Source organism: Scyliorhinus torazame, chromosome 27 (genome assembly GCF_047496885.1).
Source record: "Scyliorhinus torazame isolate Kashiwa2021f chromosome 27, sScyTor2.1, whole genome shotgun sequence".
NCBI lineage: Eukaryota > Metazoa > Chordata > Chondrichthyes > Carcharhiniformes > Scyliorhinidae > Scyliorhinus > Scyliorhinus torazame.
Window position 1 is genome coordinate 34,677,319 of NC_092733.1, and position 10,509 is coordinate 34,687,827.

Below are 10,509 nucleotides of genomic sequence, written 5' to 3' on the forward strand. Positions count from 1 at the left end.
CTCCCCATTGTACCTGTCCCCTCCCCCATTGTACCTGCCCCCTCCCCCATTGTACCTGTCCCCTCCCATTGTACCTGTCCTCCGCCGAATGTACATGTCCCCGATCCCTTTGTACCTGTCCCCTCCCCCATTGTACCTGTCCCCTCCCCCATTGTACCTGTCCTCTCCCCATTGTACCTGTCCCCTCCCCCATTGTACCTGACCCTCCCCCATTGCATGTCATCTCCCCCATTGTACCTGTCCCCTCCCCCATGGTACCTGTCCCCTGCCCCATTATACCTGTCCACTCCCCCATTGTACCTGTCCCCTCTCCCATTGTACCTGTCCCCTCCCCCATTGTACCTGTTCCCTCCCCCATTGTACCTGTCCACTCCCTTCATTGTGCCTGTCCCCTCCCCTACTGTACCTGTCCTCTCCCCACATTGTACCTGTCCCCTCCCCCATTGTACCTGTCCCCTCCCCCATTGTACCTGTCCTCCGCCCCATGTACCTGTCCCCTCTCCCTTTGTACCTGTCCCCTCCCCCATTGTACCTGTCCCCTCTCCCTTTGTACCTGTCCCCTCCCCATTGTGCCTATCCCCTCCCCCATTGTACCTGTCCTCTCCCCATTGTGCCTGTCCCCTCCCCCATTGTACCTGTCCCCTCCCCCATTGTATCTGTCCTCTCCCCATTGTACCTGTCCTCTCCCCCGTTGTAGCTGTCCCCTCCCCCATTATACCTGTCCCCTCCCCCATTGTACCTGTCCACTCCCCACATTGTACCTGTCCCCTCTCCACATTGTACCTGTCCCCTCCCCCATTGTAACTGTCCCCTCCACATTGTACCTGTCCCCTCCCCACATTGTACCTGTCCCCTCCCCAATTGTACCTGTCCCCTCCTGCAGAGAACCTGTCCCCTCCCCCAATGTACCTGTCCCCTCCGCCATTGTACCTGTCCTCTCCCCCATTGTACCTGAGCCTCCCCCATTGTACCTGTCCCCTCCCCATTGTACCTGTCCCCTCCCCCATTGTACCTGTCCCCTCCCCCATTGTACCTGTCCCCTCCCCCATTGTACCTGTCCCCTCCCCCATTGTACATGTCCCCTCCCCCATTGTACCTGTCCCCTCGCCCATTGTACCTGTCCACTCCCCACATTGTACCTGTCCCCTCACCCATTATACCTGTCCCCTCCCCCATTGTACCTCTCCACTCCCCACATTGTACCTATCCCCTCCCCCATTGTACCTGTCCACTCCCCACATTGTACCTGTCCCCTCCCACATTGTACCTGTCCCCTCCCCCATTGTACCTGTCCCATCCCCCATTGTACCTGTCCCCTCCCCCGTTGTACCTGTCCTCTCCCCATTGTACCTGTCCTCTCCCCCATTGTACCTGGCCTCTCCACATTGTACCTGTCCCCTCCCCACATTGTACCTGTCCCCTCCACACATTGTACCTGCCCCTCCCCCAGAGAACCTGTCCCCTCCCCCATTGTACCTGTCCCCTCCGCCATTGTACCTGTCCCCTCCCCCATTGTACCTGTCCTCTCCCCCATTGTACCTGACCCTCCCCCATTGTACCTGTTCCCTCCCCATTGTACCTGTCCCCTCCCCCATTGTACCAGTCCCCTCCCCCATTGTACCTGTCCCCTCCCTCATTGTACCTGTCCCCTCCCCCATTGTACATGTCCCCTCCCCCATTGTACCGGTCCCCTCCCCCATTGTACCTGTCCACTCCCCACATTGTACCTGTCCCCTCCACCATTGTACCCGTCCCCCCCCATTGTACCTGTCCCCTCCCCCATTGTACCTGTCCCCTCCCCATTATACCTGTCCCCTCCCCCATTGTACCTGTCCACTCCCCACATTGTATATGTCCCCTCCCCCATTGTACCTGTCCACTCCCCACATTGTACCTGTCCCCTCCCACATTGTACCTGTCCCCTCCCCCATTGTACCTGTCCTCTCCCCACATTGTACCTGTCCTCTCCCCCATTGTACCTGTCCCCTCCCCCATTGTACCTGCCCCCTCCCTAATTGTACCTGTCCTCTCCCCCATTGTACCTGTCCTCTCCCCACATTGTACCTGTCCTCTCCCCATTGTACCTGTCACCTCCCCCATTGTACCTGTCCCCTCCCCCATTGTACCTGTCCTCTCCCCACATTGTACCTGTCCCCTCCCCCATTGTACCTGTCCCCTCCCCCATTGTACCTGTCCTCCACCCAATGTACCTGTCCCTTATCCTTTTGTACCTGTCCCCTCCCCCATTGTACCTGTCCCCTCCCCCATTGTACCTGGCGTCTCCCCATTGTACCTGTCCCCTCCCCCATTGTACCTGTCCCTTCCCCATTGTACCTGTCCCCTCCCCCATTGTACCTGCCCCTCCCCCATTGTACATGTCCCCTCCCCCATTCTACCTGTCCACTCCCCACATTGTACCTGTCCCCTCCACCATTGTACCTGTCCCCTCCCCCATTGTACCTGTCCCCTCCCCCATTGTACATGTCCCCTCCCCCATTATACCTGTCCCCTCCCCATTGTACCTGTCCACTCCCCACTTTGTACCTGTCCCCTCCCCCATTGTACCTGTCCACTCCCCACATGGTACCTGTCCCCTCCCACATTGTTCCTGTCCCCTCCCCCATTGTACCTGTCCCCTCCCCCATTGTACCTGTCCTCTCCCCACATTGTACCTGTCCTCTCCCCCATTGTACCTGTCCCCTCCCCCATTGTACCTGTCCCCTCCCCCATTGTACCTGTCCTCTCCCCCATTGTACCTGTCCTCTCCCCACATTGTACCTGTCCTCTCCCCATTGTACCTGTCACCTCCTCCATTGTATCTGTCCCCTCCCCAATTGAACCTGTCCTCTCCCCACATTGTACCTGTCCCCTCCCCCATTGTACCTGTCCCCTCCCCCATTGTACCTGTCCTCCGCCCAATGTACCTGTGCCCTATCCTTTTGTACCTGTCCCCTCCCCCATTGTACCTGTCCCTTCCCCCATTGTACCTGTCCTCTCCCCATTGTACCTGTCCCTTCCCCATTGTACCTTCCCCTCCCCCATTGCACCTGTCCTCTCCCCCATTGTACCTGTCCCCTCCCCCATGGTACCTGTCCCCTCCCCATTATACCTGTCCACTCCCCCATTGTACCTGTCCCCTCCCCTATTGTACCTGTCCCCTCCCCCATTGTACCTGTCCCCTCCCCCATTGTACCTGTCCACTCCCCACATTGTACCTGTCCCCTCCCCTATTGTACCTCTCCTCTCCCCACATTGTACCTGTTCCCTCCCCCATTGTACCTGTCCTCCGCGCAATGTACCTGTCCCCTCTTCCTTTGTATCTGTCCCCTCCCCCATTGTACCTGTCCCCTCCCCCATTGTACATGTCCTATCCCCATTGTACCTGTCCCCTCCCCCATTGTACCTGTCCCCTCCCCCATTGTATCTGTCGTCTCCCCCATTGTACCTGTCCCCTCCCCCATTGTAGCTGTCCCCTCCCCCATTATACCTGTCCCCTCCACATTGTACCTGTCCCCTCCCCACATTGTACCTGTCCCCTGCCCAATTGTACCTGTCCCCTCCCCCAGAGAACCTGGCCCCTCCCCCATTGTACCTGTCCCCTCCGCCATTGTACCTGTCCCCTCCCACATTGTACCTGTCATCTCCCCCATTGTACCTGACCCTCCCCATTGTACCTGTCCCCTCCCCATTGTACCTGTCCCCTCCCCATTGTACCTGTCCCCTCCCCCATTGTACCTAACCCCTCCCCCATTGTACATGTCCCCTCCCCCATTGTACCTGTCCCCTCCCCCATTGTACCTGTCCACTCCCCACATTGTACCTGTCCCCTCCCCCATTATACCTGTCCCCTCCCTCATTGTACCTGTCCACTCCCCACATTGTACCTGTCCCCTCCCCAATTGTACCTGTGCCCTCCCCCAGAGATCCTGTCCGCTCCCCCATTGTACCTGTCACCTCCCCCATTGTACCTGTCCCCTCCGCCATTTTACCGGTCCCCTCCCCCATTGTACTTGTCCTCTCCCCATTGTACCTGTCCCCTCCCCCATTGTACCTGTCCCCTCCCCATTGTACCTGTCCACTCCCCCATTGTACCTGTCCCCTCCCCCATTGTAACTGTCCCCTCCCCATTGTAGCTGTCCCCTCCCCCATTGTAGCTGTCCCCTCCCCCATTGTACCTGTCCCCTCCCCCATTATACCTGCCCCTCCCCCATTGTACCTGTCCCCTCCCCCATTGTACCTGTCCCCTCCCCCATTGTACCAGTCCCCTCCCCCATTGTACCTGTCCCCTCCCCCATTGTACCTGTCCCCTCCCCCATTGTACCTGTCCCCTCCCCCAGTGTATCTGTCCTCTCCCCCATTGTACCTGTCCCCCTCCCCCATTATACCTGTCCCCTCCCCAATTGTAACTGTCCACTCCCCCCTTGTACCTGTCCCTTCCCCCATTGTACCTGTCCCCTCCCCCATTGTACCTGTCCCCTCCCCCGTTGTACCTGTCCACTCCCCACATTGTACCTGTCCCCTCCCCCATTGTACCTGTCCACTCCCCACATTGTACCTGTCCCCTCCCACATTGTACCTGTCCACTCCCCACATTGTACACGTCCCCTCCCCCATTGTACCTGTCCCCTCACCCATTGTACCTGTCCCCTCACCCATTGTACCTGTCCCCTCCCACATTGTACCTGTCCCCTCTCCACATTGTACCTGTCCCCTCCCCCATTGTACCTGTCCCCTCCACATTGTACCTGTTCCCTCCCCACATTGTACCTGTCCCCTCCCCAATTGTACCTGTCCCCTCCCCCAGAGAACCTGTCCCCTCCCCATTGTACCTGTCCCCTCCGCCATTGTACCTGTCCCCTCCCCCATTGTACCTGTCCCCTCCCCCATTGTACATGTCCCCTCCCCGATTGTACCTGCCCCTCCCCCATTGTACCTGTCCACTCCCCACATTGTACGTGTCCCCTCCACCATTGTACCTGTCCCCTCCACATTGTACCTGTCCCCTCCCCCATTGTACCTGTCCCCTCCACAATTGTACCTGTCCCCTCCCCCATTATAACTGTCCCCTCCCCCATTGTACCTGTCCCCTCCCCCATTGTACCTGTCCACTCCCCACATTGTACCTGTCCCCTCCCACATTGTACCTGTCCCCTCCCCCATTGTACCCGTCCCCTCCCCCATTGTACCTGTCCTCTCCCCACATTGTACCTGTCCTCTCCCCATTGTACCTGTCCCCTCCCCCATTGTACCTGCCCCCTCCCCCATTGTACCTGTCCCCTCCCCATTGTACCTGTCCTCCGCCCAATGTACCTGTCCCCTATCCCTTTGTACCTGTCCCCTCCCCCATTGTACCTGTCCCCTCCCCCATAGTACCTGTCCTCTCCCCATTGTACCTGTCCCCTCCCCCATTGTACCTGACCCTCCCCCTTTGCATCTGTCCTCTCCCCCATTGTCCCTGTCCCCTCCCCCATGGTACCTGTCCCCTCCCCCATTATACCTGTCCACTCCTCCATTGTACCTGTCCCCTCTCCCATTGTACCTGTCCCCTCCCCCATTGTACCTGTTCCCTCCCCCATTGTACCTGTCCACTCCCTTCATTGTACCTGTCCCCTCCCCTATTGTACCTGTCCTCTCCCCACATTGTACCTGTCCCCTCCCCCATTTTACCTGTCCCCTCCCCCATTGTACCTGTCCCCTCCCCCATTGTACCTGTCCTCTCCCCATTGTGCCTGTCCCCTCCCCCATTGTACCTGTCCCCTCATCCATTGTATCTGTCCTTTCCCCATTGTACCTGACCCCTCCCCCATTGTACCTGTCCTCCGCCCAATGTACCTGTCCCCTCTCCCTTTGTACCTGTCCCCTCCCCCATTGTACCTCTCCCCTACCCATTGTACCTGTCCCCTCCCCTATTGTACCCGTCCCCTCCCCCATTGTACCTGTCCTCTCCCCACATTGTACCTGTCCTCTCCCCATTGTACCTGTCCCCTCCCCCACTGTACCTGCGCCCTCCCCCATTGTACCTGTCCCCTCCCCATTGTACCTGTCCTCCGCCCAATGTACCTGTCCCCTATCCCTTTGTACCTGCCCCCTCCCCCATTGTACCTGTCCTCTCCCCATTGTACCTGTCCCCTCCCCCATTGTACCTGACCCTCCCCCTTTGCATCTGTCGTCTCCCCCATTGTCCCTGTCCCCTCCCCCATGGTACCTGTCCCCTCCCCCATTATACCTGTCCACTCCCCCATTGTACCTGTCCCCTCTCCCATTGTACCTGTCTCCTCCCCCATTGTACCTGATCCCTCCCCCATTGTACCTGTCCACTCCCTTCATTGTACCTGTCCCCTCCCCTATTATACCTGTCCTCTCCCCACATTGTACCTGTCCCCTCCCCCATTGTACCTGTCCACTCCCCCATTGTACCTGTCCTCCGCCCCATGTACCTGTCCCATCTCCCTTTGTACCTGTCCCCTCCCCCATTGTACCTGTCCCCTCCCTCATTGTACCTGTCCTCTCCCCATTGTGCCTGTCCCCTCCCCCATTGTACCTGTCCCCTCATCCATTGTATCTGTCCTTTCCCCATTGTACCTGTCCCCTCCCCCATTGTACCTGTCCTCCGCCCAATGTACCTGTCCCCTCTCCCTTTGTTCCTGTCCCCTCCCCCATTGTACCTGTCCCCTCACCCATTGTACCTGTCCTCTCCCCATTGTGCCTGTCCCCTCCCCCATTGTACCTGTCCCCTCCTCCATTGTATCTGTCCTCTCCCCATTGTACCTGTCCCCTCCCCCATTGTAGCTGTCCCCTCCCCCATTATACCTGTCCCCTCCCCCATTGTACCTGTCCACTCCCCACATTGTACCTGTCCCCTCTCCACATTGTACCTGTCCCGTCCCCCATTGTACCTGTCCCCTCCACATTGTACCTGTCCCCTCCCCACATTGTACCTGTCCCCTCCCCAATTGTACCTGTCCCCTCCTGCAGAGAACCTGTCCCCTCCCCCATTGTACCTGTCCCCTCCGCCATTGTACCTGTCCTCTCCCCCATTGTACCTGAGCCTCCCCATTGTACCTGTCCCCTCCCCATTGTACCTGTCCCCTCCCCCATTGTACCTGTCCCCTCCCCCATTGTACCTGTCCCCTCCCCCATTGTACCTGTCCCCTCCCCCATTGTACCTGTCCCCTCCCCCATTGTACCTGTCCCCTCCCCATTGTACATGTTCCCTCCCCCATTGTACCTGTCCCCTCGCCCATTGTACCTGTCCACTCCCCACATTTTACCTGTCCCCTCACCCATTATACCTGTCCCCTCCCCCATTGTACCTGTCCACTCCCCACATTGTACCTGTCCCCTCCCCCATTGTACCTGTCCACTCCCCACAATGTACCTGTCCCCTCCCACATTGTACCTGTCCCCTCCCCCATTGTACCTGTCCCCTCCCCCATTGTACCTGTCCCATCCCCCATTGTACCTGTCCCCTCCCCCGTTGTACCTGTCCTCTCCCCATTGTACCTGTCCCCTCCCCATTTTACCTGTCCCCTCCCCCATTGTATCTGTCCTCTCCCCCATTGAACCTGTCCCCTCCCCCATGGTACCTGTCCCCTCCCCCATTGTACCTGTCCACTCCCCCATTGTACCTGTCCCCTCCCCCATTGTACATGTCCCCTCCCCACATTGTACCTGTCCCCTCCCTATTGTACCTGTCCACTCCCCACATTGTACCTGTCCCCTCCCACATTGTACCTGTCCACTCCCCACATTGTACCTGTCCCCTCCCCCATTGTACCTGTCCCTTCCCCCATTGTACCTGTCCCCTTCCCCATTGTACCTGTCCACTCCCCACATTGTACCTGTCCCCTCCCCACATTGTACCTGTCCACTCCCCCATTGTACCTGTCCCCTCCCCACATTGTACCTGTCCCCTCCCCCATTGTACCTGTCCACTCCCCACATTGTTCCTATCCCCTCTCCACATTGTACCTGTCCCCTCCCCACATTGTACCTGTCCCCTCCCCAACTGTACCTGTCCCCTCCCCCAGAGAACATGTCCCCTCCCCCATTGTACCTGTCCCCTCCCCCATTGTACCTGTCCCCCCCCCGCAATTGTACCTGTCCTCTCCCCCATTATACCTGTCCCCTCCCCCATTGTACCTGTTCCCTCCCTATTGTACCTGTCCCCTCCCCCATTGTACCTGTCCCCTCCCCCATTGTACCCGTCCCCTCTCCCATTGTACCTGTCCCCTCCCCCATTGTACCTGTCCCCTCCCCCATTGTACCTGTCCCCTCCCCCATTGTACCTGTCCACTCCCCACATTGTACCTGTCCCCTCCCCCATTATACCTGTCCCCTCCCCCATTGTACCTCTCCCCTCCCCATTGTAGCTGTCCCCTCCCCAATGTACCTGTCCCCTCCCCCATTGTACCTGTCCACTCCCCACATTGTACCTGTCCCCTCCCCCATTGTACCTGTCCACTCCCCCATTGTACCTGTCCACTCCCCACATTGTACCTGTCCCCTCCCACATTGTACCTGTCCCCTCCCCCATTGTACCTGTCGCCTCCCCCATTGTACCTGTCCACTCCCCACATTGTACCTGTCCCCTCCCCACATTGTACCTGTCCACTCCCCCATTGTACCTGTCCCCTCCCCACATTGTACCTGTCCTCTCCCCCATTGTATCTGTCCTCTCCCCACATTGTACCTGTCCTCTCCCCCATTGTACCTGTCCCCTCCCCCATTGTACCTGTCTCCTCCCCCTTTGTACCTGTCCTCTCCCCCATTGTACCTGTCCTCTCCCCACATTGTACCTGTCCTCTCCCCACATTGTACCTGTCCCCTCCCCCTTTGCACCTGTCCCCTCCTGCAGAGAACCTGTTCCCTCCCCCATTGTACCTGTCCCCTCTGCCATTGTACCTGTCCCCTCCCCCATTGTACCTGTCCTCTCCCCCATTGTACCTGAGCCTCCCCATTGTACCTGTCCCCTCCCCATTGTACCTGTCCCCTCCCCCATTGTACCTGTCCCCTCCCCCATTGTACCTGTCCCCTCCCCCATTGTACCTGTCCCCTCCCCATTGTACATGTCCCCTCCCCCATTGTACCTGTCCCCTCCCCCATTGTACCTGTCCACTCCCCACATTGTACCTGTCCCCTCACCCATTATACCTGTCCCCTCCCCATTGTACCTGTCCACTCCCCACATTGTACCTGTCCCCTCCCCCATTGTACCTGTCCACTCCCCACATTGTACCTGTCCCCTCCCACATTGTACCTGTCCCCTCCCCCATTGTATCTGTCCTCTCCCCCATTGAACCTGTCCCCTCCCCCATCGTACCTGTCCCCTCCCCCATTGTACCTGTCCACTCCCCCATTGTACCTGTCCCCTCCCCCATTGTACCTGTCCCCTCCGCCATTGTACCTGTCCCCTCCCCACATTGTACCTGTCCCCTCCCTATTGTACCTGTCCACTCCCCACATTGTACCTGTCCCCTCCCACATTGTACAGTCCACTCCCCACATTGTACCTGTCCCCTCCCCCATTGTACCTGTCCCCTCCTCCATTGTAACTGTCCCCTTCCCCATTGTACCTGTCCACTCCCCACATTGTACCTGTCCCCTCCCCACATTGTACCTGTCCACTCCCCCATTGTACCTGTCCCCTCCCCACATTGTAACTGTCCCCTCCCCCATTGTACCTGTCCACTCCCCACATTGTTCCTGTCCCCTCTCCACATTGTACCTGTCCCCTCCCCCATTGTACCTGTCCACTCCCATTGTACCTGTCCCCTCCCCACATTGTACCTGTCCCCTCCCCAACTGTACCTGTCCCCTCCCCCAGAGAACCTGTCCCCTCCCCCATTGTACCTGTCCCCTCCCCCATTGTACCTGTCTCCTCCGCAATTGTACCTGTCCTCTTCCCCATTATACCTGTCCCCTCCCCCATTGTACCTGTCCCCTCCCCATTGTACCTGTCCCCTCCCCCATTGTACCTGTCCCCTCCCCCATTGTACCTGTCCGCTCTACCATTATACCTGTTCCCTCCCCCATTGTACCTGTCCCCTCACCCATTGTACCTGTCCCCTCCCCCATTGTACCTGTCCACTCCCCAATTTGTCCCTGTCCGCTCCCCCATTGTACCTGTCCCCTCCCCCATTATACCTGTCCCCTCCCCCATTGTACCTCTCCCCTCCCCATTGTACCTGTCCCCTCCCCCATTGTACCTGTCCCCTCCCCCATTGTACCTGTCCACTCCCCACATTGTACCTGTCCCCTCCCCCATTGTACCTGTCCACTCCCCACATTGTACCTGTCCCCTCCCACGTTGTACCTGTCCCCTCCCCATTGTACCTGTCCCCTCCCCCATTGTACCCGTCCCCTCCACCATTGTACCTGTCCACTCCCCACATTGTACCTGTCCCCTCCCCACATTGTACCTGTCCACTCCCCCATTGTACCTGTCCCCTCTCCACATTGTACCTGTCCTCTCCCCCATTGTATCTGTCCTCTCCCCACATTGTACCT